The sequence below is a fragment of the Glycine soja genome, chromosome 13 (assembly GCF_004193775.1).
Source record: "Glycine soja cultivar W05 chromosome 13, ASM419377v2, whole genome shotgun sequence".
Classification (NCBI taxonomy): Eukaryota; Viridiplantae; Streptophyta; class Magnoliopsida; order Fabales; family Fabaceae; genus Glycine; species Glycine soja.
The window spans coordinates 23,948,368-23,955,296 of NC_041014.1; the positions used below are offsets into that span (position 1 = coordinate 23,948,368).

The 6,929-nt window shown below is 29.3% G+C and overlaps 1 long non-coding RNA gene across 5 annotated transcripts; it reads right to left on the reverse strand.

Annotated features, from left to right (window-relative positions):
* Positions 1-2,064: 2,064 nt before the first annotated feature.
* LOC114381793 lies at positions 2,065-5,930 on the reverse strand. 5 transcript variants are annotated; one of them, XR_003660075.1, is made up of 5 exons: positions 5,308-5,930; positions 4,626-4,849; positions 4,200-4,340; positions 3,514-3,646; positions 2,065-2,536 (listed from the first exon to the last, which is right to left on the reverse strand). It is a non-coding gene; the product is annotated as an uncharacterized LOC114381793 (long non-coding RNA). The 5 variants fall into 5 exon arrangements; XR_003660074.1 differs by having other exon boundaries at positions 4,200-4,419; XR_003660071.1 differs by having other exon boundaries at positions 4,200-4,849.
* Positions 5,931-6,929: the final 999 nt, after the last annotated feature.

Sequence of the window (6,929 nt, forward strand, 5' to 3'; positions counted from 1 at the left end):
TGGTGACTTTGATAGTAAGATATCAACCATAAGAGTTTGAATTAGGAGAAAAGTATGTATCAAACAGTGAGTTGGGAAGTCGTACGTGTGGTTTGAGTCTAAGATGTAATAGATGCATTGGTGAGTTGAGAATAAAATATCAAGTGTTTGAGCATTATAAGATTCATATAGTTGTTTCCACTTTCTAGATTGCTTTGCCTCAAAGGTGTCTTTCCTATATATATTTTTAATGGATAAAACAAAATGATCATGCAAATAATGCTGGTTGCAGCGTCACGTCCCCACCTTATCATGGTACAATACGAAACCTTTGTGAATAATTATGAGAGAACCAAATCTCGATCGATCTATGCATGGTTCTCGACATGATGAGACTTGGGCAGTTTGGTTACTATAGTTGGAACCTAGCTAGAACTCTTGTTATTAATAATGATATATGTTACTTAATTACAAGACATTTATGATTGATTGATTCTTGTATATTATCACCATAAGTAGTTGTGATTGATTGTGAACTGTCTGAGGTTTTAATTTACATATATACAAATGAATCGATGTTTATAATTTTATATCTATATTCTTTTTCAATTCCGTATGGTGTTTGGTACACGGAAATTTTTTAATTTCTCAAAAAATTTAAATTGAGAATGTTTATTTCTCACGTTTTGTTTGATTTAAAAAATAATAATATTATCAAGAAACAATGTTTTCCAAAAAAGAATTGATAAATTTTTCACAAAAACATTCCAATGGAAGAGGTTGGATCTAAGTTTTTCGAGTTAAAAAAATAATTATAATAAAAATAACACGTTGCATATTATTAAAAAAATAAGTAAAGATAAATAATAGTTCAATTTAACCGTAAAGATAAAGAATTCAAGATACATAATATTAAAAAAATAAGTAAAAATAAAATAAGTATTCTCATGTATTTTAAAAAAATAATAGTTAATATTTCCATACATACATACTATTATGTAAGTATATACATAACATCAATGGTTAAATTTTTTATAAACTGGTATTACTTACTTGACTCTCTAAAGTGAGTTTTCACTTAAAAATATGCATTACTTTTTAATGACATGACAAATTAACATTGCTTTATGAATAAACATTTTAATTATATTGTCAATCCATTTTAATTAAATTATAATAAGAACTAGTGTTTAAACATTTATAAACTAAACAATTGTTTATGAAACTGCCATATTATTATATGAACCCTAAATAAAAAAACATTAAAACTTCATTATTTACACAACTACAACACATGCTTAAACCTATACTAGTACAAATTATGTTGTTGGTTCAAATCTTGTTGTTTCTGGAAGATCAGAATATTACATATATAAACTAGTTTGGTATCTGTACATTTGAATGGGTCATATTCATTTTTATGCATGACATAAAATCCATCATACATTTGTGTTATCTCGACAATTAATGAGATCTACAATTAAAAAGGAAGCAACTTAATCCTATTTTCATTAGATAAATTCCTAAATTGTAGAACTTTCAAAAACAATAATATGGGCTAGTTTTGTAATATTACTTATTGTTAAAAAAAAATAGAAAATGAATGCTATGTCGTGTAATCGATAAAGTTTAATACTATATTATTTTTTTACCGGTGAGAATCAAAGATATTATCATAAAATTTATACTAACCCACACTCTCCTCAACCAACTGAATTAAATTCCCTTAATTAATAATATATTGATTTTAATCATTTATAAGATGACTCACAAAAAGTAATTACATTGGTAAACATATTTTCTTAACAATTAAATTGAATCATTTTTATACATAGAAAAAGTAATTGATTAGTAGACATAATTTGAATACTGTAAAATATTAATAAATTAAAATTTTGGTAAAATAATTTTTTTTAATGTTAGTTTTTAGTTTGTTAGAATATTAATAAAAGAAATTTAAACCCACAACCTCTTTCTTCTTTCTTTCTTTCTCTTTAAGCATTAAGCCAACTTTATAATTTCTTTGGTTAAACAAAGTTAAATATTGTGGAAGAAAACCTTACATTATGCAACAAAAAATAAAAGTTAAGAAAAAGAAAAAAAAACGATAAAACTCTTATCAAACAATTAAGTATAAAGGAATAAACCTAGACCTTAAATCATGATCTCACCTTTGTATGTTGTGTAAGTCAATTTTCACGTGGCACCAAAAAAATTGATCCACTATTAATTCGTTTTTCCATTCTTGTAATGTGAAGTAAAGAAAAAAAAGATGTTGATCAAGTTGGTACGGATAGTTGGGCGATTAAGAGTTTAAAAAAAAAAACCATTTTTTATAATTAAAATTAATTTCAGCAGGGAACTCTTGATCCTTTGAGATTAATTTGGTGCTCGAGGAGCCACCCACGTCAACTCTTACCATCTGTCCTTCATTCGTTAGTTCCATTATAAAGTAAATAACCTCTTCAACTGGTTGACTTTCATGAGGTTGAACAATTTGAAAATTGGAGGGGCAATGAGGTTGAACAAATGACAAAACCACACCTGACCATAAGACCTACAAATACAATGGCACAAGTGGAGATTGGTCATTGCCTTATAAGGTAATAGCCAGAGCAAGTAAAATCCAGGTCGCAATATTTTTAACTATTTGTAGTTAAAAGTTTCAACTTATACCAATGAACAAAGCAATAAATACATCGAATGCGGTATTGTCTACACCCTTGGCAATTGTTTATTGTGTAACAAATGATAAACCCATTATTAGTGCAAATGTAGGCTTGGCAACTCTGTTATAGAACAAATGATGAACCAATTCTTTGTGCAAAGGTAGTAGGCCTATTATAGCCATAGCAATAACACGTTCAATTTTCAGTTTAATGTAGAGATTTAGGATCTAACTTCACGTGTGCTAAGCATAGAAAGAATATAAGACCAATGTTTGCTAGAGTGCCTAACACTGTAAGACTCACCAAAAGAGAAAATTGCATGCAAATACCTTTTATTTTGTCCCCAATCCAACAAATATCATTTAACAGATGATACTAATATTTCTCCCATTTCAGCAAACTTGAGATGAAGGTGCAATCAAAACCATAGATAATACACACGACGGCCACAGAACAAAAAGGAAAAAAGAATAGTAAGACAAATGGACGTACAAATTATCACCTCATGCTCTCAAAAATATTTTTTAAAAAAATTGAAGTTATTAGCACAAGCATCATAATAACTCACAAAAATCCCAAACCAACAGAGCTAAATTAACTTACTTGTGCAGTAACTTACTTCAATGTTAAGAAATAAATATGCAAACCTCGCATTACCAATATAGATTGATCGAGAATCAACTCTATTAAAATGAGTTGCAGAAGATTGAGCTAGACAAATATTAAAATGAAAAATAAAAAAACTAAAAAAAAAAAAACAATCAATTGAGCTTACAAACACAAGTACCAGTGCCAAATCATATCATTTGTTGCTAGTCCACTTAAAGGCATTAGTAAAACTGCAAAATGATAAAGGAAGGCATACCTTCCTATCTATATCCCATCTATACGTAGAAATTATCTAGCAAAAGGATGGCAGATTCTTTATTAGCATAGCAAATTAAATGTGGTAAGTTTTGTCTCATGCACATAACGTGAGGATTGGATGCTGCCATAACCTGCTGGTGACATTTTAGTATATAATTAGTGGAATACTTTAAAACTATTTTTCTATTCCAGGCATCTAAATCATATAGGCTATAACTAAATCCATAAGTCACATATATACTGAGAAACCATGTGAGCTAGACTGCTAGAGAACTTACATAGTACATGCATTGTACCAAGACATCAACATTGTCCTTAAAAGTCTAAATCACAAATTAGCAACAAATTTGTTTTAGCACTTTAATTGAACTCAAGAGTAGCATTAACTCTGCCTCAGTTTGTTGGGGAAAATATTGTATCATATCCCATAGTCTAAGCAACTACCCTTCTGCCATGTTAAATCATTGATCAACAACTCATCACAAAATAGCAAAGCAATATATTTGCTCTTACTTAGTTCATAAATCACTTGGTTTTGTAAATTAATCATTCATATGTAAAACCTTTTACATATCAGCGTGCACTTTATAATATATTGGGAAGAAAAAATTATAATTAGAAAACAGAAAAGTAAAAAATTAGAATAAAAAATCAAAATGCCTGATAACAAATCAGTAATAATACCCCAAAGATGTATAAGTGCGTGTGTCGATGTCAGAGAGAGGCAACTCAGCAAAGTAGTGGCGCAAGGTGCCCAGTAGCACCTATTGGAGTCCCTTGTCCAAGAAAATGCAAACAAAAGCTCTAGTGCTGATACACTTCAGCCTAATAGAACACATGTTGACCATGAGTGTCTGATAGCAATAACCCTTTCCCTGTTTTTGTTCTATGCAAGCACCATCAACTTAATTGCAAGCAATCAATTGGTAAAAAAAAAATGAGATGAAGTGTACATAAATATATACATGTAACCACTCATGACTCAACAAAAATGAAAGGAAGATGCTCAGAAAAAGGGAAAAGAAGGGGATTAACACTTCATAATGCAATGATGTAAATGAAATCATTGAGAGAAAAATATAAATTAAAAACTTCAATAATGTAATGTACCTTTTAGAAGATAGTAGCATCAACCTTCAAGAATAACTATTCAGTCTCATGAGAAGCAACCAATTTCCAATTCTGTACCCTTTTATTTCATATCAAGACTGATTAGGCACCAACACAAAATGATTACATACCCTTGATTTTCTTTTGGTTAAGCATTTTCTTCTTTGATTAAGAGTTTTTAGACCCAGACACCTCTTTATCAAAGCACCTTGTAAATCAATAAGCTGCAAAGTTAAAACAAATAATCCACATCATGCCAAATATAACAATATCTCTTCAACTATAAAAATCATTTCAATGGATCTTGCTCTTAGAAATTTTTGAACACACCAAAAGATTTGTGGTTCTAATTTTCTCAATTGAGTTGACTTGACAACAATTAAAAGGAGCTTAATTCTATAAACTGAAAATTGTATTGCTTAATTTATAATAGGTAAAAAATTTCTAAACACCAAATGAAATCATATTAACTTATCTAAAACAAATACATATTTTTTTATGAATGATTATCAATAAAAATATTCAGTTTCTATGGGTTAGTTTTATAGGTTGAGCTTCCTCTGGTTGTCTCCTTATTAGAAGAACACAGGACTCACCACCTAAGAAAATAAGCAACTGGACTATCATATAATGTAAGATGAACATTATAGGATTATGTCGAGCAAATAGACTAGTCAATTACCAAAAAAGCTGATGGAGCACATAACATGTCCAAAGGGCCACCATCAGCACCCCCTCATTTCCATGTATCTCACGCTTTGAATAAATACCCTCAACGTGTCTAAGCCTAACCCCTTTTTTGTGCTATTTTTCCTGCTAAAGCAAACACCAGAAGCACTCTAGGGACAAACAAATATATTACGGGCCAAACCCCAGCTCAGATCCAAAGCAACTCCTCACGCAGGTCAGCCTACTCAAAATGGATACCACAGCAACAAAACAAAATCATATATTAGACTGATATAGCAAAAAGGGAAAGAAGAAGAATCACTAAGCTTATTGCGGTGGTCGTCATCATAGATGGCAAATCAAAAGTTAGGGTTGATTCAAAATGTGATTTTTCTTATAAAAAAAATGGCCACAAACTTCTAATAGAAGGTTCTAAGAGTTTCAATCGATTTCTATTTTTCCAGTAGTAGATAAGAAGAGAAATATAAAGGACAGAACCGACACCGATGTCGGTGGTCAAAAGAGAGAAAACATTAGGAGATTTGGAGAGTAGTAGAGAAGAAGAGATCAAGGAGTAGTCGTGATTTTTTTTTAAAAAAAAAAAGCCAGAAAGGTCTGTGTCAATGATGAAGTGAGCGGGAAATTGGTAATGGTAAGACAAGAATCAGACAAGTGCTATCAGTGAAATAGGTAACGAAAAACATTTCAAGGTAGTTTTTAGTTTTTAATTTTTTTATTAATTAAAAAATTTGTTTCACTTGTTGATAAATAATTTTTGAAATATTAACTTCTAATTCTTTATATTTTTATTTTTATCATCAATATATTTATCTATTTTTTAGTTATCTTTTTAAATAAACTATAATTTTATTATTTTTTGTTATTTTATATTAATAATTAATATTATCGAATATTTATAGCTTAAAAAATTAGCTTTTAATTATCTTTTTCAACTAATTTTGTGAAAGATAACCCTGGTATATGTGCAACTACAATAGTTACTATGGGACATTTCCATCTATACATTTGCAATTGACAACCCCCTTTTGAGGGTTTTTTTTTACCATTTTGAGTGTTTTTGGAAAGCATATTAGTGATATGAGTAATTTTTGTCATGGGTGGCACTACTAGTTCATCTTTTGTCATTTAGTGGATGACATCACTCTATTCTATGCCAACCCTTGAGATGGATTGTGAGAATACCTAACATTATCCTAATAGGTGTTACACAAGAGACACTCCATAAAAGTTGTCTTCTTTTTTTATTTAATAATTATAATTAAATAATTTTAATAATTAAATAATTTAAGTGACTTTAGTTAATTTAATTTAAGTAATCTTAATAATTAAATAATTTAAGTAATTTTAGGTTTTAATAATTTTAACTTTAATTTAAGTGACTTTAATTAATTTTTAATGTTGTTTTACTTTTATAAATTGTTGGTCTTTATGTGTTCCAGCACTCATAATTTAAAAATTAGACCGATGATTAACCCAATCAAGCCATTAGGTTACTGGATTAATTGTCAAACCAATGGATCACTAATTATTCTGCATAACATAACCCAATCTTTATTAAAAAAAATCAAACTTTATATCCAACCCTAATTAACCCGCATGACCCAGCATGTGTTT